The 23,350-nt window shown below is 36.7% G+C and overlaps 1 protein-coding gene across 2 annotated transcripts in view; it reads left to right on the top strand.

Moving 5' to 3' along the window:
• Positions 1-23,350, top strand: part of FUT9 (fucosyltransferase 9) — a 204,184-nt gene that overhangs the window by 149,510 nt on the left and 31,324 nt on the right. The window contains exon 2 of one of the 2 annotated variants that reach the window (XM_053222460.1): positions 125-236. The exons of the other annotated variant lie outside the window; for it this stretch is intronic. The gene's annotated coding sequence lies outside the window, so the exon portion shown is untranslated. The remainder of the gene's footprint in view (positions 1-124; positions 237-23,350) is intronic. 2 annotated transcript variants of the gene reach the window in all.

Raw genomic sequence — 23,350 nt, 5'->3', positions numbered from 1 at the left:
GTTTACCATAACTTTCACAATGCTATTTGTCTTAACTTTATACTTCATGTGTCTTGCTTTTAAATAAATAAATAAAGGGACACACTCTTGCTGACTGTATTTTTAATATATATTTTCAAAACAGGGTGAAATCTTAATGGCCTTTAATCATCCTCATATCATAATGGACATACTGGAGAGAAGGATTTTCTCCACTGTATAGGTGTATGAAATTGTACCAGTAAGCACTGTATAATGTAAGTTAAACTTTCTGTGTTATAGATATCAAATATTAATTTATTTGAATCCATGCCCTGGCAAGGGGAGTTACTAACTTCTCAGGTGGAAACAGTTTGCAACAGAGCAAAGGAGATTGTTCTCTAATTCCCTAATCACTCTTTGTGTGACTCTAGGGACCAGCCCTGAGACAGGAACTTGCTCTGTTTTTTGTTGATCAAATATTCTGGGGAGATGTAAAGAATCTCTCACCATTTCCGCTGTTTCCATGACATTAGTTTTGCTGGCTCATCATCACCCCAAATGTCCATGACTTCATTCTGTACTATCAGTGACTAAAATTCAAGTTCTGTCTCCCTTATCCTGTATCAGCCATCAAGGCTTGAATCCTCAGAACTTCAGCATCATTTGTAAATTTAGTTTTAAGCATTTGCTCATAGAATATCTCTGTGTCCCTGGCTTTGCAGGGACGAAGATGTACAAACCCTTAAGTTGAGCCAAAGGGGGAAAACATAATTAAAAGCAACTCTCATCTCTAAAACTCCCTTCCAAAAATCAGAGAATGGAGTAAGACATAAACAATTAGAATCTAAGTTATTAAGATGGGTTGTATAAGACCAAATGCATTGGTGGACCTATATAGATGATTTAAAACTGTATAATTTGTAGAAATGTCTCCCAAAATAGGTTTGCAGAGTCACAGTAATTACACTGACTAAATCTGTTTAACTTGTTCTCTTTTACTGGTATAAAGTCTCCCATGGTATTTCACATTACTCTGTAAACTATCTTCTCCTGCAGCTAGGATCCAGATTCTATCATCTTTCCATAATCTTAATCCTTAGTATAGTTCTTTAATTTAGAACCTAAGAGGAAGCCAGTATCTGTTGAATGAATGAATGTGTTAGTTTCATAAGTGAGTCTTGTATCAATAAGATTTCAAACACACTTATTATTTTAAACTTAGAATTAATGCACAGTCTTGTTGAATCGCATCGCTAATTCATTCTTCCTTAGTGATCAAGTTATGCATATTTTTGATATTACCTCAGCTACTACTTTATGTTCACTGGTTTATATTTTATATTCACTGATTATATTCACTATTTTATATTCACTGATTAATCCTTGGGTACATATTTTTCACTGGTTTAAATATATGTTATAAAAAAAATGAATTAGGCTGAACATGAGATAAAATTAAGGAAAGACAGAATCATCTGGACACTTCATAGTTACCTACACGTTTTCTGATTCATCTTTAAAAAATACTGCCATGCCCTGTGTTTCCAATTTAAGATATAGATCTAAGCTTAAAATGATGTGGACACCACTAATTTAAGTTTTCAGCATACTGAATTAAAATTGGGAATTCTGGAATCTGTGCCATTGATGGGATTGTAGTTCTATGAAGAGCTAGGGTTAGGAGTGGGGAGGTACTTTGAATGAATTTCTGGAGGTCACTCCTTTAAGCAACGAGGTATTTGTGCTGATGAAAGATACTACAGTTATGCTATCTGTGTTTTCAGAATGAATTCCTTTAATTTCCATCACTGACCATGTTTCCAGTTGAATGAGAAAGGCTTTGTGTACCTGGTTTGGGTAACAGACACCTGGATCAACCCAGTAACATAATTGGTAAAAGTGGTTGGAATAATATATATGAAATATTTTTAAAAGCTATGAAATGTTATAAACTCTCAACACATTATTTATTAGATTGTTCGTATATAGTGATAAAAGTTTGTCCAACTTGATGATTCACTGAATTGTTCCAGATCAGTCCAAAAGAGTGGGAAAAAAAAACTAGTAATATACATTGATGATTTTTAGTAATATCATCATCATATGTAGTTAGATCTTAATTATCTATGGAAATGGATTTTGGTAATAGCATGGGGAAATGAAAATACAGATCTTTCTATAAATGTGCTTGCATTATGAATACCATCTTACTGGTGATTTTTATTCACTGAATGTGGCAGAAATTATAATGATGATGAGAAAGTGATGATGATCATGAGTGTGATGTGTGTGCATGTGCATTAGAGAAGGGGAGAGAAAAAGAGAGAAATAAAGAAAGGAAAGAAGGAAAGGAAGGAAGGAAGGAAGGAAGGAAGGAGAAAAAAGAAATATTGAATATTCTGCTCCTCAATTATGATTATGTAAAGGCAAATTATAATCACAGATAACTATAATTATAATAGATACAGATAACTATAACTATAATACAGATAATTATAATTACAAAATCCATATATTTCTGTAGGGTAAATTAAGAAGAATACCATCCTTCAGTAAAGGAAAATCTGGATTGAGTTAATTTTGTAACACCAGTGTAGAAACAATGGCACAAGAAAGACCAAGTTCAAGGAAGAAGCTTTATAGCTATAGCTATAGATATAGAGGTTTAGATAGATATGGATATAGGTACAGATAGATGTATATCTAGAATAGATATATATAGATGTGGATCTGGATACAGATGCAGACATGGACATACACATAGACATAGGCTGAACTTAATTTATTTGGGAAGAATAACAAATAGTTTCAGTGTTGGAGGTGGCTGCCTGAATGTGGATCTGAATACTCATGGACCATACAAGTATTTATAGGATCTAGAGACAGTTTCACACATTTAGCTATAGTATGAATTCACATTTTCTGTGAAATAAAAATCACACTGTGTAGACCTGCAGTACCTGTAATTATGTGTTACTAATAGAGTGAATACCAGATATCTCTAAGAAAGTGTGCCTACTCCCCATGCCTTTTATCATGGGATATGAAGGACAGACATTCACCATTCCAAGAATTTGTGCTAACAGATTTTCTGAGTCCCTTACTGCTCCCAACAACCAACCTAAACACATCAAATGAGTTCTTAATTTCAGACAGTATATTTTCAGTTCAACCAAATGTTCATTTGGTTCTTTTTATACATTTCAGTTATTGAAATTCTGTATCTTTTCATCTAGTTTGTCCTTTTTTTTAAATCATAAAAGTGACCGTTTTCTTGACACCCAAGAATCCCAAGATTCTCCAGGCTTTTCTTAATACTTGATTTGAACAGAATCCCAGGTACAAGCAACATTTAAAGATTGTACATTAACGTTCTGGGGTGCCTGGCTGGCTCAGTTGGTTAAGCATCTGACTTCAGCTCAGGTCATGATCTTGTGGTTTGTGAATTCGAGACCTGCATTGGGGTCTGTGCTGACAGCTCAGAGCCTGGAGTCTGCTTCAGATTCTGTGTCTCCCTCTCTCTCCTCCTCCCCGGCTCACTCTCTCTCTCTCTCTCTCTCAAAAATAAATAGATATGAAATTTTTTTTAAAGATTGTACATTAACGTTCCAAATTTTTGTATGTTGTCTGCATGATGTGTTTATTTCCCACGAAATTTCTTTTGCAATAGATTTGTATATTCTCAGTCACATCCCGATCTACAGGCTGACCAATGAGGTCATATAGCCGGATGATGAGATATCACAAAGGAATACCACATTTTCTTCGGGGCAAACTCACCGGTTGATGCAGCAAAAGAATGGCCATGCCCAATTGAAATAAGAGCGTTCTACTAACAGAATATTTTCTTTGGGGCACAAATAATTGGCAATACCAGTTAGAAAGCGATACTTGTATTCCAGAGTATTTACTTGTGTCCACTACCGCTCAGGTGAAATGTGCCAAACATCCAGGATGATGAAATATTTTCAGTCAATAAATATTTTGGTTTTGTTTGTTTGTTTGCTTGAAGGCAAACAGAAGGGTTTGCATATTCAAGAAGTCAAACAATTCTTCTGCTTCAACTTAGAAATGATTCACAAATCTTTGCTAGGAATAGAATGTTTAAAGACTTTTCCCCCACTAGATTTTTTGGCATTTTACTACTCTTCAGGGACACTGTATTTAGAAGTGAAGTCTGTCTAAGAAGCTCTAATATAATTTTGTATTATCATGATTGGCCACTGGTTTCTTAGCGGGTGCACCCAACCATCTAAGGGGAGTCTTAATGTAGAATACGAAAGCCATCATGACCCACCAGAATAGGCCCATGTTTATTTGGTTATTAAAATCTTTGGCAAAAATTCTGACAGTACCCAAAGATTAGAGTACCCTTCGATTAGATCACTGGGAAAGAAAATTTGGAAACCTGTAGCATCTCTGAAGAGTCTACTGCATTGCAGGCCCTGAGGTGGCGACAGAAGAGGCTGGGTGCTTGATAAATCCTAGTGTCACTGGAGCCATGCTATAGTGCTGCATGCAGCCTGGGAATCAGTCATAAGGGCAGCCTTACTTAGCACAGCCATCTGAAGGCAGTGATCTTCTGTGAGGCAAGTCATGTAACAGGACGTATTTTGCTTATTTCGCCAAATATTTTCAGGGCCTGTTCTTTCCTATAATTGTATCTGTTGGTGAAGGCTAAATGCCACACTTTTTTTTTTCACTTTTTTCCTTATTCTTTATCTTATGATTGTTCTCTCTTGGTTCTTCTCACTGAGGAGATTGTTGTAACCAGTTATTAAAAGCACCATTTTTCTTTTTATTTGGGAAACTGTTCATTGATGTCACATTGTGAGTATTATTTGGGGCATCCACCCTTCTGTTTCTCAGTTATGTGCATAATCTCTTATGAACTGATGGCTGTTTTTATTATTCCCTCCTCACCACCACCGTGACTTTTCTCTGATGCTGATGCCACTCGGGATTTGCGCAATTATCTAGAAAATGCATTGCATGTACCTGAGCTACCATCACATATGAAATACTATGATTCGAGCATGAAGAACATGTATAAAATCTGTTCATAATCTGCTGTACACACAGCTTGGTTTGGGGCAGAAAGTATGTTTAGAAACTTGCAATGATGATTGCCCTTAGATAAGGGGAATCTAAGCTTGATTTTTAAACTTAGATTTTCAAGCTTTAATATACATACAAATCACCTGGGTGTTTTGCTAATGATGAAAATTCTGATTCATTAGTTCTGGAAGTGGCCTGAGATTCTGTATTTTTAACAAGCGCCAAGGCAAAGCAATACTGCTAGCCCAAAACCCATACTTTGAGAAGCCAGAGGCAAGGGCTGTACTATTCAGTACAGCAGCCACTACCCACAGGTGGGTAGTTATGGCTGTTCAAATCAATTATATTCTTATTGAGTTTCTACCTGCTTGATCTATCAATTACTGAAACAAGAGTGTTGAAGTCTCCAGCTATCAGTGTGGATTAGTCTAGCTCTCCCAATAATTCTATTAGTTATTGCCTCATGTATTTTGATAAATTATTGTTAGGTGTTTACATGTTAAGAATTGTTATACATGTTACTTGAAGAATGGACCACTTTATCATGGTATAATGTTCATCTTTATCTATGATAACTTGCCTTATTCTGAAGTATGCTGTGTCTGAAATGAAGATAGCTACTCCAGCCTTCTTGAAATACTGTTAGCATGGCATGTCTTTTCTCTCATCCCTTTATTTTTAAGCTACCTGAGTCTTTATATTTAAAAGTACATTCGGGGTGCTGGGTGGTTAAGTCTGTTAAGCTTCCAACTTCAATTCAGTTCAGGCTGTCTGCGGTCAGCCACATCAGGCACTCTGCTGTCAGTAGGGAGCCTGCTTCACGTGGGTGCTGTCTCCCTCTCTCTCTGCTCCTTCCCCCTCTCAAAAATAAATATTTAAAAATAAAAAAGAAAGTAAAATTATGTAAGCAATATATTATTGGTCTAATTTTTTACTATATTTTTACTGGTGTATATAGAACACTCATATTTAAAATTATTATTGATACAGCTGGATTAATATATACCTCATGTGAAACTGTTTTTTATTTCTTACACGAGTTCTTTATTTTTCTTTCCCTCCTTTTCTGCCTTCTGTGGTTTTCATTGAACATTTACATTTTATTTTGTCTCTTTTCTTAGCATATCAGTTACACTTCTTTTAAAAAAATGTCAGTGGTTGTTCTAGAGTTTGCAATATACACTTTAAACTAATCTAAATCCACTTTCAAATACCACCATATCATTTCATGTGAAGTAGTGAAGACAGTTTTTAAGAGACTTTCCAATCCCTGCCTTCTATCCATTGTAACACAGTTGTCCTCAATTTCACTTATCCATATGCTAAAATCACCCATGCATTGTTATTGTTATTATTATTTTAAGTAGTTATTTTCTAGATTAAGAATAAAAAACAGACTTTATTTTTCATTCATCCATTCCTTCTCTAACACTCTTCTTTTCCTTATGCAGATCCAAGTTTCTGACACCATTTTCCTTAACCCTGAAAACACTTTTCACATTTCCTGGAGGACAAGTCTGTTGGCCAAGAATTCCCTTGGTTTTTGTTTGGCTGAGAAAGTCTTTATTTCTCAATCACTTTAAAGGATAAATTCTCCAGATACAGAATTCTAGGGTGGTGACAGTTTTTAATACTAAATATTTCATTCCACTCTCTTCATGCTTGCATGGTTTCTGATTAAAAAAAAATCCACTATAATTTTCATTCTTGTTTCTTTAGAGATAGGTGTTTTTGGTTTTTTTTTATTCTCCTCAGGCTTCTTTCAAGATTTTTATCTTTATCTTTAGTTTTCCGCAATTTGGAAATGATATGCATGGGTATAAAATTACTGATTCCTTCCTGTGCATGTCCAGTCTCTTGATGAGTCCATCAAAGGCATAATTCATTTCTGTGACACTGGTTTTGAATCCTGTTGATTCTATCTTAGAGTTTTCTTTTTTTTTTTTTTTTTTTTTTTTTTTTTTTGCTTAAATTACCAATCTGTTCTTGCATGTTACTTATTTTTTCCATAGAGCCCTTAACATATTAATCATAGTTATGTTAAATTCTCAGTCTGGTTATTCCAAAATCTGTATCATATATATTAGAGTCTGGTTCTGATGCTTATTAAAAAATAAGAGGGGCGTCTGGGTGGCTCAGTGGGTTAAGCATCAGACTTCGGCTCAGGTCATGATCTCATGGTTTGTGGGTTCAAGTCCCGCATCTGCTCTGCGCTATCAGTTCAGAGCCTGGAGCCTGCTTCGAGTTCTGTGTCTCCCTCTCTCTCTGCCCCCTCCCCCACTCTCACTCTGTCTCTCAAAAAATGAATAAATGTTAAAAAATTTAAGAAAAATTAAAAAAAATTCTAAACAAGAGAAATAAAATAAGAGAAATTCTTCAGGATGTATTTTTGTTGCATTTTAGCATACATTATAATTTTTGGTTGAAAACTAGGAACGAGGTATCCGTTAATAAGAGCTGAGGCAGATGCCTTTAGTGTGAAATTTCATGTTAGTCTGGCTGGAGTTGGGCTGGATTTAATGATCTAGCTGTACATACCAGAGGCTTCACATTCTGTTAGTGCCCTTGTTTTGACTCCACTGTAATCTTTGTGTTCCACTTTCTCTTAGACATTTTCTTTTAGAGTTCCCTGAGAACCTTTCCTTGTATGGAGCCTGCATCTTATAGCTCTTTGAGGTTCAGACCACTGCTAACATATCGGTGTCTTGTTGGCAAGATGGTAAGGTGTGGGTGGTGGGAAAGTGTTCTGTAACCTTATGATTAAATCTCTGTCTTTCAATGGGCTTATGTCTCTGGACTGTGACTTTCATGAGTCTTTCTTAGCTTTTTATTTCTTCTTAGTTCATATAAGAAAGTTAGAGCAGTCTGGAATTTGAGAAATATATTTTCTTCCCGATCATATAAGGCTCTGGTAAAGTCTTTTCTTTTGGAGAGAAGGTCTTTGTTACAGAGACTGTTCTAAGTATATTTCTTAATGATTATTTCCCCCTTCCCTTACTGGAATCAGGAGAGGGATCCTGGCTCTTCACGGTGAGAATTGGTGGGGTTTATGGAGGGAAAGCCTAAGACAATACAGAGGTCCACCAATACTACAGCCCTCACAAGTTCTGCAATCAGGCTAGTCCACACTCAGCATCAGAAGTTCATGAAAGTTACCATCTAAATGTTCCTACCAGCCTATGGCTCCAGCAGCTTCTGTTCCAGGTAAAGAGATTGTGGCTGCAATTCTCAAGATTCATCTATCTCTCTGGATTTGGGGGTAGCAGTTTACCCCATGACCTCAGTTCTTCTGTAAGTACAAAAAAGCCATTGATTTCCAGTTGTTCAGCTTTCTCCTTCTTTTAAAGACAGTAGTGACAACGTCCAAGTTCTTTACATGTTGTAGCTGTAACCGGAATTTTCACATGTGACTACTTAAATTTAAATGTAAACTAAAGTTAAATAAAATCTAAAATTCTGTTTCTCAGTTACACTAGCCATATTTCAAGTACTCAATAACCATGTGTGGCTAGTGTCTACCATATGGGACCGTATAGATATAGAACATTTCCACCATCACAGTTCTGTTAGACAGAGATGGGCCGGACAAAATCTCTAAAGAAATCTCATGAGACAACTAGAATCACAAGACAAAATGGGTCAGTATAAAATAAAATATTTTAGGATGAGATTGTAAATCTTTGTCTCAGGTTCACCTTGAATAATCACTAAATGATGATAAAAGATAACTAAAGAGTTGACCAATAATAGTCTATGTCAATCAAGATAAGAAGTGATCTCTACTTAATTCTAGTAAGGAGACTGACATCAAAAATCTGAATTGAGACATACCCTAACACATAAAAAGACACACCCTGATTAAAAGATATCTATATTTCCATATAGAGCTAAAACCCAACTTGCATTTTCTGCAAGTGACTGTCACCCATGGATTTAAAACTGTCTTCATGTTATTTTGTATATTTTACCTGTCAGAAACTTTAATTAGCTAAAATTTGAGATTTGGCTTGTGATTTTGAATGTATAAAAAATGCACTGAAGAGTATATGGTAATTACTTTCAAAAATAAAAAAGTAAAAAACAGAGGTAACAGAGAGCGAAAGCATACAATAATTCTTGCTTTGGAAACAATGAAAAAAAGAAAATGACACCTTTCATACTTTTCATTTTAAAGAATGTCATGTAAGTGACAGGCTTAATGGATCATACCTTTGAAGTAATTATACTGCCAGGGCAGTTAAATATGATAATGTAACATTAGACTAAGGAAGCATAGTAATATTGGCATATTCTATACATTGTGAGTTCAAAAATTATCTTACTGCATAATACAGTAGTTTAAAATATCTTCTATTTTTCCAGAATAATGTTACATCTGACTTTTAAAAAAAATACTAGCATGCTGTTCTGAGTACTCAAAGGAGCCATAATCATTCACTTTTAACAACAAGGTTAAAATTAAAGGTTGAACATTTTGCTTTTAATTTCTGCTTTATCGGTGAATAAGAACAATTAGCCTTGGAATGCCACTGGCTGAAAAAAATTAAATATTCTTGTACTGTTGTGTTTTTTTAATGTGATATTTGAGCTAGTACCAGATACCTAATAAGTATATGTCACACCATATACTTCATGATGTTTATTCTTTCTGCTTAAATATTTTCATTAGTGAGCCTGAAAAAAAGTTCCTGAAGATGTAAAATGGTTATTTTAAATTTGAGAGAGCCAACATAATTAAGTATTTAAGGACTACTTCTAGAGCTGAAAGTTATTGGATGTGATCCTTAATTCCTAATAAACAACTGTGAATTCTCTAGTTTTTAAAATTGAGATAATAATGGAGATTTTGAAAGTTCTTAAATCAAATGCCTAAGGCAATTGATGCCAAATATATATAGGAGTCAGTAAAGCCAGAAATGAACAAGGATGTGAAGAAGGAAACAAATTAGGTCAAAGACTTTATCTAAGTAAAATGAAGAATGTGTTCGAAAAGTCTACACTATTCCCGTGTGTTTTTCCTTTACTCACATTACTACCACACTCACAACACTTCTGACAACAGATGTCTGGGGGGTTTTCCCCATACCAAACAATTCTTTGTGATACCAGCTTAACACAATTCTGATACTGGCTTCCTAGAGAAGGAGGTGTCAGATCCCACTGCTTACAGGTTCAGTCCCACAAGATTTCTCCCATCCCATTTCAGATGCCAATCCCAAGTAGTAGGTCCCCAGATTATCCTGGAGGTTGGTTGGTGGTTCCCATGGCCTCCCGCTCCTTGGGTGTGATGGTTTGCTAGAACAGCTCACAAAATTCAAGGAAACACTTACTCGTGTTTACCAGCTTATTATATAATAAAGGATATGATAAAGAATGCAGGGGCGCCTGGGTGGCTTAGTCGGCTGAGCATCCGACTTTGGCTCAGGTCATGATCTCATGGTTCGTGAGTTCAAGGCCACATCGGGCTCTGTGCTGACAGCTCAGGGCCTGGAGCCTGCTTCGGATTCTGTGTCTACCTCTGTCTCTGCTCCTCCCTTGCTCACACTCTGTCTCTCTCTCAAAAATAAAATAAAGATTAAAAAAAAAAAGAATGCAGATGAACAGCCACATGAAGAAATGCATTGGTCAAGGTAGATAGAAAAATGCACAGAGCCTCCGTGTTCTCTCCGAGTACACTGCTCTCTCAACACCTGCATGTTTTCACCCACTTGGAAGCTCCCCAAACTCTGTACCTTTGGAGTGTTTATAAAGGCTGCATCACATAAGCATTGTGGTATTTAAATGGTGTCTCTCCCCCTAAAGTGTGGGGTAGTGATCTGGTGAAAGCCAATGGCGGGAGAGTTGAAACTATTCTCCTGAGGCACCTCATTAGAACAAAATATACAAAAGATATACCAATCACCTAGGAAATTCCAAGGGATTTAGAAACTCTGTGGCAGGAACTACAGTCAAAGACAAAACATTAGAACAAAAGGTGTTCATAGTGTTCTTATCACTTAAGAAATTACAAGAGTTCTAGGGGTTCTATGCCAGGAACTGTGGCAGACAGATAGATATAGATATGGATATAGATATAAATATATTCTATTCTATTATTTCACAGGAAGCCAGTGGAAGGCTTTAAGCTGAAGAGTGAAATGATCTGGCTTACAATTTAAACACTCTGGCTTCTGGGAGACTGTAAGAGGCATAAAAATATAAGCAGGAAGAAGCTATTTTAATATTCCAGAAGAAAAATGACAATGACTTCATTTAAAAGTATCCTTGAAAATGGAAAGAAGTAGCCAATTACATATGTAAGTTAGAGACAGAGCCAGAATTTCCTGATGAATTGGATATATGTGTGAGAGAAAAGAGTGCAGTCTCTCAAATAGCCCAAGGTTGTAGCTTGAGCAACTAAAAGAATGAGGTTACCATCAAAGAAGATGGGAAAGGCAACTGATGGAACAGGATTGGTGGAAGATCAAGATTTCATTTTTTAATGTTTATTTATTTATTGAAGTGGGGGGATAGAGGGGGAAGCAGAGGGAGAGAGAGAATCCCAAGCAATCTCCATGCTGTCAGTGTAGAGCCCAATGCAGGGCTCCATCTCGTGAACTGTGAGATCATGACCTGAGCTGAAATCAAGTCAAGGCTTAACTGGCTGAGCCACTCAGGGTCCTCAGATCAAGATTTCATTTTTAAACATAATGCATTTGAGATATCTATGGGATATCCAAATGGAAAGATCAGGTAGGCAGTTTGAAATAGTCTAGAGTTCAGAGGTGAGGTCTGGTATAGATATATACATTTAGTAATTTTACATATATTTGTGGAACAAAACAACTTATGAAAACCAGGTACTAAGCTCTGGGACACTTGAATCTTGAGTGCTTAATAAAAATGGGTGTAGCCAAGAAAGGAGCAGAGAATAAATGGCTAGTAAGAAGAAGGAAACCTAGAGGAATGTAGTATTTTAATCCAAGAGTAGAAAGTTTTTGCTGGAGGGAGAAAGCAATTGATCATAAGTAAACTAAAAGTAAGATGAAGACCGAGAATTCATCATTGGGTTTAGCAGATTGGAGAAGAATTTCATAAAGTAGTAGGGAAAATGCCTGAGTGGAATATATTTAATAGAAATAAATACAAGCAGAAGCAGTGAAGAAAATGAACATATAGAAAACTAGTTTGGAGAATATTACTGTGGAATACAAAAATGGAAAAGTAGTTGGCAGGGAAGCAGAGTCAAGAGAACTTTGTTTGGTTGCTTGTTTTAAGATGGGAAACTTCTTTGCATTGTGATGGAAATATCCATGGAATATTACCCAGCCATCAAAAAAGAATGAAATCTTGCCATTCTTAATGACATGGATGGAGCTAGAGTGTATTACACTAAGTGAAATAAGTCAATGAGAGAAAGACAAATACCATATGATTTCACCCATTTGTGGAATTTAAGAAACAAAACAGATGAACACAGGGGAAGAAAAAAAAGAGAGAGAGGGAAGGAAACCATGACAGACTCTTCACTATAGTGAACAAAGTGAGGGTTGATGGAGGGAGGGGGACAGGGAAAGGGCTAAATGAGTGATAGGTATTAAGGAGGGCATTTGTGATGAACACTGGGTGTCATGTAAGTGAAAACGCACTGAAATCTATTTCTGAAACCACTATTACACTGTATGTTAACTAACATACACTGTATGTTAACTATTGAAATAAAAACTTGAAATAAATAAAAAAAGAATTCAAACAAACAAAAAATAGTAAAGCTCATTATGGCAACAGGCAAGAAGGATACAAGGGTGTAGATGCTCCAATGTCTGAATAGAAGGTGATAGAAACCTGGTGACTTTCACTTTTATACATATGGTGTTTCATTTAATCCTAACAGTTCTTTGGGGTGGATGCTCTTGTTTTCCATGCCTACAGATGAGAAATCCAACTCTTAGAGTCTAAATAACTTGTCCAGGATCATATTGTTCATAAATGGTACCTGATTTTATTTCAGAGCCATTGGTCTTGACCACCATGCTATGTTGCCTCACATGATTGTTGGTAGGACACTTCTGGTCAGAGTGATTGTTGATAGTTTTAAAGATGTGACCTATGAGCTCTTTATTATGGGGAAATTAGTACCGAGACTTAGGAAGTTTTCAAGTTGTGACAAGTTCTCAAAGGGTCAGTCTGCAGGGTTTTTTAATTCATAAAGTGTCTTATTTAGTGGCACTTTTAAGAACATCACATATCATGATAGTTTCATCTCTAATAAAGATCATCAATAATAGTTGCTCCATAAATGTGCAAATATTTATGCTACAGATATTACAGGAAACAATACAAAGTGCATTCTTCACAAAGTTCACCTTTTATTTAGAGGAAATGGATAATAAACAAGTAAGCAAATTAATAAATAAGATGATAGTCACTTCTCTGAAGTAAATAAGTAGGAAAATATGAGAAAGAGTCCCTGGGGAAGAGGGTACTACGTTCGACAGTGCCAATGTAGTTCCCTTTGTAAAGGTGGTATCTCAATTGTGATCTGAAGAATGAGAAGCAACTCCTCTGAAAAATGGAGAACATTCTAGGAAGTACAAAGCTGTTAGGAAGACAATAACTTGATACATTTAAGAAATAGTAAGAACAGTGTAGCTGGAATGTAGAGTGAAAGTGATATTGGTGGGAAATAAGGGTGGGAAAACTGACAGTGGCCAAATCTTACACCTATGATAAAAAGTTTGGATTTTTTTTCTTTTTTAAAATGAGGGCATTGGCAATCCACTGAAATGTTTTGAGAGAGAGGGATGACTTGATGTATGTGGTCATTAAGCTTGTTGCTCTTAAGAATAAAAATTACCTTTTACTTTGGCCCTCACACAAAGGCTGCCTACTTTTACACAGACTTGTATTAAAAAGGATGATTCTAGGCAGAACCAATATTTTTTCTCATGGAGGGTTGAAACTTCTCCAGATACACGGTTAAAATAGATGGCTAAGGCACCAGAATTTCCTCCTATATACTATAGAAACAGTTATTTGAATCTGAAAAATTTTCAAAACGTTCACATCAGTCCATATACCAAAACAAAATACCTTTCTAGAGTGCCTTCACTACACAACACGTGTTATAGCCAAAAAACTTGCCATTCTTCTGTCAGTCTCCTAGAAATGGCCACTGAGAGGGAAGTGTGTGCAGAGCTGTATTGGGGAGTGCTTGGGAACATCTATACAGGAGTGAGGGAAGCAATATTGGATGAAAGAAGATGGGGATCTGCCATACAACCCTTACAGGGGCCTCATGTGAGCCTAAGGAGGCCTGGAGATGGGATGGCCCTTCAGAGGGCCTACCTTGGCAAGGGGTCTGGGTCTTTGCACTCACCCCTTTAAAAGACAGTGATGTAGGAGCAAATTTGGGGGAGGCACTTAGCTACAGAGGGACTCAGCTGTGAGGTGCCAACAGCCAACAGGCCCAGCATTTAGGGAAATGAGTGAGTGCCAAAGTCCTAAAGGAAAGAGCTGAGTTGTCACACCATGTTTACTACGGTGACCACCAAGTAGTGAGTAACTGATGGGTAAGTTAGTATTGCCCGTGGAAATTTTGATGAATGTATAGGAAATATGACCATGTCAATTCTAACTTCAAATTAAGCTACGCTGATGGTTTTAGTTGCATTTCAAATTCACCCCCAGTTATGTATGGTAAAATAATTCCATTATCAAGGATAGGGTTATTTAAGGATTCAGTGAAATAGTATGAATAAAGTACTCAACAGAATGGCCACATAGTAAGTACTCAATACATGCAAGCTAAGTTAAGTAAAGTGAACAAAATCATAGCTCTTAGAAAGTTACAATTTGACTTTTATCTCTCAAATTTTTATTTACTAAAAAAAGTGCATAATCATTTTAAATTTAGATAGTTTATTTCTCTCTTTAGGTATCTTCTAATTGAAGAACTATTCTGAAATGAGCAGGCATTATAAATGGAACTTTTTTTCTCTCATATTCAAATCTCCTTTTTAATGCTGTGTGTTTACCAAATTCTTCTCCTTCATTCTTTAAAAAAATATATATGATTTTAACTGATTTGGGGAAATTCTAATTAACAGTTTTTATTGTGTTGGGAAAGAGAAATTAATTTCTTATGGTAAAGATGAGTGAGAGGTTACGTTCTTTCTGCCAGCCAAATGAATTTGGAATAAAGTTGAGTGAGTGATTTTTTTCATTAGCCTGTGAAAAGGCTATTTATTTCTACATGTAATTATAAAACAAGTAATTCTGACTTAATGAAATAAAACCAACCCTGAAAACAAATAGGACTCATTTGCAGTTTCAACTAAATTAGATACTGAAAAATGCTTGCATTCTGATGTGTTTGAAATGTCTAATGAAATTACAAATATAATATTTCAAAGAACAAGGATAAAAACTTTGATCAGAGAAGGAAATATATGTGCATAAATAACATCTCAAGAAGCTCAAAGTCACTTTGCCATTTTAAGCCTTCTCTTATTTATAAGTCAATGACATGAAATAATGCAGGAAAATGAGTTTCCACCCAAATCTTACTAAGAGGCTAAGTTTCACAGGAATAACTGTAAGTAGTTTACAATGTGCACAGTAGGTCAAATTGATATTGTGATTCATGAGAGTTAAATGTTTTATTTGATAAATGTAGAAACCCAAGATTGCCTCTGGCAGAAGTTTAAAATAGGTTATAAATCCGATTTAATGTTAACAGCAGGGATTTATAACAATCATAAACTGAAAACAACCCACGTTTTAATATGTTAAGATCATGAACTACATTGTATCAAAACCAAACTGTCCTTTTTTTTCTTTAAAAAAGAATAGCCAATGAACTAGTAAAAAGAAGTTAAAATGGAGCAAAATCTCTTTCTTACACACACACAAACCTATACAGATATGCTATCAAATAGGAATAACGTAAGAAAATAATAACACTGTCACTTAGAATCATTGCCTTATATGTTGTACATAATGGCTTTCCTATGGTTTCTGCTGCAAGTTAATAAAAGTCCATAAAGTATGTAATAATGACAAAGAGCTACTGTCCTGGGATTAGAAGGAAATAAATTTTTCTAGCTCTCCATTCAGACAACACATTTGAAACCCGGGAGGATGGGACATTTGGGGATTGTGCTCTGAGTCAAGTAGAAACTCAGAGACAATTCTAGTTCTCTCTCTCTTTCTTTAAGTTACCCATGGCCTTCATTTAGCATATAGATCAATTAACAGACTACTGTTTGGGGGACAATACATGGTTCGCTCCACTCATCCTGCTTTTTTCCTTCTTTCTTTCCCTAAATCCCCATTGTTTTAGTTTCAGTCCTTCTGAAAGTAGACCCTGAGACAACGACTTGACTACCAATAATTTTGAGGAACATCTCAATCCTAAGAAACAGAAGCAAAGAACAGGACAAGTGACAGGGGAAAGGTATAGAAGCTTTATCTCAAGATGCATTATCAAGTTGGCCACCAAACAGGTGACTGGCACTCAAGCCCATGGCACATTCTGAAGAGTCTTATGAAATGTGTCAGAGCTGTTTGCCTAGGGGATGTGAGACAAAAGCATTTGTCCATCAGTTCCTATCCCCATTTGGACAAAGCTTACTCCTCAGATATTAACTGCCCAGCACTTCTGAATGCTTTACAGGTTCCTAAGAATATTCCACATTCAATGTGTCAGAGAAGTTTTTAGGCAATAAGTGGTTGGTATGCTACCCAAGGAAAGGAACTAGTGGGTTGCATCTGCCAATGCTGGTGAAGGGCTGCATGGAGATGATCACCGACTGCAGCAGAGGCAGGAGTGTGTGGCAGGACTCAGAGCTTGGTGAGGTGGGGCACTAGAGTGGTCTGAGACACCCATCTTCTTTCATGGTGTCTAGACCCTTTTAAGTTCCACATTTAGGGCTCATTCTTGTTGCCATTCCCTGTATCTCAATGTGATTTTATCTCAGTTGCATGACCCTTATATTTCTGGATCCAGATAAAAACAAAATAGGAATATCTTTAACACTAAATACTTTAAATATCTAAATAGCAGGCTGAAAGAGGGTCCATGCAGCAAAATTTTGCCTTCTACCTTATTCAAGGGCTGTCGTCAACTCAAGGGATGCCTATTCTTGGTTTTCCTCCATTCAGCTCAACACTTAAATTAAGCAAGGAACCTGAAATTCCATCATGAGATCCTTCCCTGAAACACCTAGCAGAATAAAGAATTTTTCTAATACTTAGGACCATTTTGGGTTGAATATCATTTGACAATTCTAAAGGAAGAAAATATCTCCTCAAGTCATCAGTGTGAGCTAACTGGAATGAACGATTTCCTTTAACGTTTTCTTGGGGACTCTGCCATTTACCATCATATGCATTTTTATGTGTATTTTTTTACTGCCAAAATGTTTGTTCCTGATTGTGTGTGGGTCTGAAAACAATTTGAAATCATTATTTGGTTTCTATATTTGGGAAACAACACTACATCACTGAGACATGTTCAATTTATTTTTTAATGTTTATTTTTGAGAGAGAGAGATTGAGAGAGCACATTGGAGGGGCAGAGAAAGAGAAAGGATCCTAAGCAAGGGCTTGATGCTGGGCTTGAATCCATGAACCATGAGATTATGACCTGAGCCAAAATCAAGAGTTGGCCGATTAACTGACTGAGCCACCCAGCTACCCCTAGACATGTTCAGTTTATTAACTCTTCAACCCCTGTCATCTTTTGCCCTCTTTCTTGAAAATTAGAGTCTCAACAGTGTGGGTTTCTGCATAGTAGTATCAGTGTTTAGACATTGCTACCAAAGTCAATAAAGAGACAACATATGTTACCGGGAAAAAACAAAACAAAACTGGAAAGTCATTGGAAGTTTCAAGCTAAGAACTGACAACTAGCAGTTAAGAATCAGACTTAACTTCTTAAAGCAAGGATTAATTCTCTAAAATACATTGCTAAATGTGCCCAATCTGAGAAGCTTCAATTACTTTGCTTTTATTTAACATACTTTTGTCAATATTAAGCAAGGTACTGTGGTTATTACTCCGGAAGCATTCCTCTTTTCTTTTCATAAAAACTTTTAAGAGGTAGAAAATTAAGGGAAAAATCACAATTCCATTGTCAACTGGCAAGTCTTCAACAAGCCTCAACATTCTTTATTTATTTTTTATTTTTATATTTTGAGAGAGAAAGAGCACATGTGTGTGAATGTGAGCAAGGGAGGGGCTGAGGGAGGGGGCAAGAGAGAATCTTAAGCAGGCTCCACACCCAGCCAATGCTGGACTCAATCCCACAACCCTGGGAACATGTAAAGAGATTTTGGCTCTGTACATTTAACCTGAGCCAAAATCAAGACTTGGATGCTCTACCAACTGAGCCACCCAGGCGCCCCCAACAAGGCTCAAGATTCTTATTTTGGCAGTATCATTTGTCCATAGGATTGTCACTATAGAAGACAAAATAAATAAAGGGACACAATTCTCATTATTGAGGAAATAACTCTGTGCTCTGTAAAGATACAAGAACCTTGCACAAACATTTACATACTCTATCATTGGTGTGAAGTTTCCTAGTACCACTGAAATATTAAAAAGAAATGTAAGAGCTGGAGTCAAAATAGATGGTTTTATGGAATTGGAAGAAGACTTATAGAAAATGGGATATTTGAATTTAGATTGATGGAGAGGAGCAGGAAATTCATTCATTGTGAGGAATAATACATGCACAGGTTCACAAAGCACACAGCATTCTGTCCAGCCACAATGACATTTTTCTGTTTCCTTTAGTTTCTCTATGCTGCTTTTTCTCCAGATCATTGAGGAGCCGGCTCCCGCTTGCCATTCAAGTCTCCCCTTAAATATGTATCATTTGATTTACGTAGGCACTAGTCACTCTGTAGTACTGTATTTTATTTTCCTCAAACAACTTGCCTTAACTGTCTTATTTACTTGTCTATTCTATTCTATTGTCTGCCATCCCCCACTAAAAAGTTAACTGCATGAGAGAATAGAATTTGCCTATCTTCTTTAGCTATTTTATCAGTAGCAACTTGAACAATGCTCATAATGAGGTAACAGATCATATGTATTGAATGAATTGATTAGTCAACCACATATAACCACATATAATCTTGCCTCTCTTAGTGTGAGATGGGATTTGGGCTGTCCTTCTCTCAAAGTCTTTGCGTTCACTAGAGGTTTCCTTGACTATGTTCTTGCTTCATTTAAAATCTATTCAATGAAAACAAAAGAAAAAAAATTGATGAATATTTTATGTGATAAAATACTTTTGTATCTGTCTTGTTAAGTTGTGAATTTGTCAAGATGGAACACCTGGTCTTTTATATTTACAAGATGATAATTTACCATGTAAATCTTACAGATTTTCTTTTGTTTTCTTTAATACCATTTAATGAGAGCTATCATTATATGGCATTGCTAAGAGTTTTAAGTTTTTAAATAAATGTGATTGCCGCATTGTTGTCATTAAAAGTGTCTTTTAAGAAATAATTTGCATAACAAAATAGTTAATAATTTATTTGTTTGGATTGTTGTTTAGTTTTTCTAAAGGGAAAAGTGGGATTTTATTCTGTGAATCAAGGAGAACACAAGAAGACTTTATTAGGACTTCTGAAATGAGGGATTGCCTCCTCTGGTTGAGACAGAAAATATGAAATCCTATGGCCCAGTAAATCTCTCACTTGCTTTTGAAGTCATAGACCACCACTTGCCCCACTTTAATGGTGAGCAAGCAACACATTAGGGATTGAAGTAAAAGAGATGTGATTGGATTAATACAAACTCTTCAGCATGCCAAGAAACAACTCAAATTAGTCTCCTAACAATCACAGCTCTGAAGATAAAGAGCAGCACATTATTATGTAGAGATGTTAGAGAAACTTAGATTATTATTAAAGAAAGAGTAGCAGAGGGTTGTTAATAACTGGTTTCAAGAATATAAAAAGTTCTGTAAAAAGGTTGACCAGATGTTTTCCATCTACATGGAGACAGAATCAAATTAAATGGTTGCAAATTACAACAAGAAAGATGTAAATTATACCTAAAAAAAACGTATCCACTGGGGAAGCCTATTGAAATAGAACAGTTATCTTTTACCAGTTCGGTATAAAATTACTTGGGAGTCAGAGGTTAAACAAGATAGTTATCTGCCAGGGTTTTTCTCCCAGCATGAAATAGACACAAGCATCCCCAAATAAAAAAAGGTGACTGCTACCACAATAACAAGATATACACATCATAATCTTACTCTTCCCCCTTTTATCATTATGCCTTATTTGAAACCGTGTACTACTTGCACCGTGTACTACATGGGAAGCACAGCTAGATTAAAGAGTTTGAAAAAGATGGAAATGAATGGGGAAGTTAAGAAGAATTCACAGAAAATGATTTGTGAATAATAGGAAACCCAAGGACTTTCATTCATGCCCAGTTCTGACGTCCTGAACAAATTATCTAGAAAACATCCCAAATAAAAGCTTCCTGAAACTGAATACAAACCATTTTAGACACATGCTCTATTTTTTCTTTCTTTCTTTCTTTTTCTTTCTTTCTCTCTCTCTCTCTCTCTCTCTCTTTCTTTTGTTCTTTCTTTCTTTCTCCCTCCCTTCCTCCCTTCCTCCCTTTCCTTCCTTATAAGGGTTTAAAGTGTTCAGCGCTCCCAGAAGGATAGTTGACTCAAATATTTCAGGATCTTCTACTAAGTACTTCAGTGGAGGGGCATCTGGGTGGCTCAGTTGGTTGAGCGTCCGACTTCGGCTCAGGCCATGATCTCGCAGTTCGTGAGTTCGAGCCCCGCGTCAGGCTCTATGCTGACAGCTCAAAGCCTGGAGCGTGCTTCAGATTCTGTGTCCCCTTCTCTCTCTGCCCCACCCCTGCTTGTGCTCTGTCTCTCTCTGTCTTCCAAAAATGAACACACATAAAACAAAAATTAAAAGAGTAAATACTTAAGTTGACACATTAGTTGTGTTGTCATGCCTTAACAATTAGGAGTTAATTAGATTGCAGGACTCTCTTCTTAAAACTGGACTTTGAGAAAATGTCTCAACAACATCTCAAGACTTTTTCTTTCAGGGACTATTTAAAGCTGAAGGCATGCTCTTTTGGCTCCCACTTCCCTAAGGCTATAGTTTAAGAGATAAATCTTGGAGCTCATCAACAAGAAAAAATGGTGCCTCTCTGAGACCATGGCCTTTTCACCTTGCCAGCTAGTACATTCAGCTCTGCCTTTATTAAGTAAAGGTGAGGAACTGTATTTTCATTTCTTCTCTGCCCCATTCCCATCTTCTGTCTCAACTAAATACATTCCCAAGATTATGTTGCCTGCTAAAAAATATATAAGAAATATGGTCACTCTGAAAGAAGCAGAGAAAAATTAATATACATTCAGTCATCAAACATTGTACCAGTTCTGTGGCTAGCAGTGATAGTTCTTTACATACAGATGTCTTGGGCATGCCATTTCATGTAGATTTAACAAGCAGTAAAGAGAAAATGCAGAGTTTGTTCCTTAAAACTACTCTGGATTTCTACCTAAGCCATCAAATGTTAAGAAATGTAAGTACATAAATGCACGCTATGTTCTAAAACAAGTTCTACCTGATGCTTTAGAGCAGGAAGTTGCAAACTTTCTGGAGCAGGCCAGATGTAAGTATTTTAGGCTTTGTGAGCCATAGGGTCTCTGCTGCTGCTACTCAACTCCGTCATTGTAGCACAAAAGTGGCTATAGACGATGCATAAATGGATTGGTATGTCTGTAAAATTTTATTTACAAAAGCAAGCTTTGGCTAGATGTGGCCACTCGGTATATCATTTGCTAACCCTTGACTGAAACAGTCCCTTTTGGTTCTTTCTTTCTTTCTTTCTTTCTTTCTTTCTTTCTTTCTTATTTTCTCAGGTATTCTCTCCTTACACCTGCTTTTCTCAAAATCTCTGATAAAGCCCAAGAGAAAGAGGGAAGCATCTTCCAGTGTGGCATCTTCCAATCACCGAGCCATGCCTCTTGTCTACCTGCTTCTGACTTGCTCTTCTGGTTTAAGTTTGAGGGTAGCATAACTGTGATCTGGGGCTTCCCAGTAAGGACATTTAGTGGTGCTGCCTGGCTGCCCTGGGTTCCCCCCATCTTCTTTGGTGCCGTGACCTTGCAGGGGTCTGGCAAGGCTGCCATGCAGTCTCAGGCCAAGCAGTCCACCTTGCAGCTCCACAGAGCCACCTCACTGTATCATGACATTCCCCTCTGGCAATTCTCCCAGCCACAGTTTCATCTACCCACACCACATGTGAGCCAAGGGCAGCTTGGGGAAACTCCCTCAAAATCTGAAGTGTCTTACTACACTTGGCCATGCTGACTTGGATGGCTCTTGTGGTTTTTAAGAGGTCTCCCTGCTTTCCTCTGTGTTTAATATTACACTTAATTATCTGGCACTCCCTACTTAAGCCAGAGTTCAGAGGCCCCCCTTCAAACTTAAACCTAGAAAACATCCCAAAAAGGGATGTTAAAAGGGAATAAAGGCATTTGAAAATCTCTCCAAATAGTAACTGGACTTGCACCGTGTACTACATGTCAGAAGCTGAAAATCACATTCTCCTTTCCCTTTTTATTTCTTCTCCAATATATCCTAAGTAAGTCATTCCATTTTGCCCCAAGATAGGTAGACGGGCCAGCCTATGACAAAGGTCATGCACTGAGAAAGTTCAGACAAGAAAATGTGTACGTCGTTTTCAAACTATTAGTCTATTATATATTCCCTGATATTTCTTCACAACAACCCATTTAGGTAGGTGTTGTTATTCCGGTTTAGAGATGAAAAAACTGAGGTTCCGAGAACATTGTAAAGCTTATGCAGCTACTGCACAAGCGAACAGGAGGTCCACCTGGGTCTCCGGCCCCACACCCAGTTCTCATTCCACCGCCTTCCCTGGGAGATGCAGGAAGCTCATTGCGAAGAGCGAGGGTCTGAACTCTGGCCCTAAATCCACCAAATGCCAGTTCGGACCATTTTAACAAATTCAAGAATTCTCACCCTTTGCATAAAATCATTGGAAGTAAATGAGATGATGATACTAACTGCTCTTTCATCAAGTCCTGTCTGTGTGGCATGCAGTTTCTAAACACTTGGATCGTCTCCTTTAATTTTCAAAACAATCCTATAAGGTAAGCATTAAAATTATTCTTATCTTATGGACAGTGTATAATAAAGTCCTCTGCATAGAATCTGGCACATCATGAATGCTCAATAATACTAGTTATTTTCTTAATTATTACTCTTCTCTTAGAACCATACCCACCAATAGCATTTATACAGAAATCTTTACCCAG

This window comes from Acinonyx jubatus, chromosome B2 (genome assembly GCF_027475565.1).
Source record: "Acinonyx jubatus isolate Ajub_Pintada_27869175 chromosome B2, VMU_Ajub_asm_v1.0, whole genome shotgun sequence".
Lineage (NCBI taxonomy): Eukaryota > Metazoa > Chordata > Mammalia > Carnivora > Felidae > Acinonyx > Acinonyx jubatus.
The sequence above is the reverse complement of the archived record's forward strand: the minus strand, read 5'-3'. Positions and strand labels throughout refer to the sequence as shown.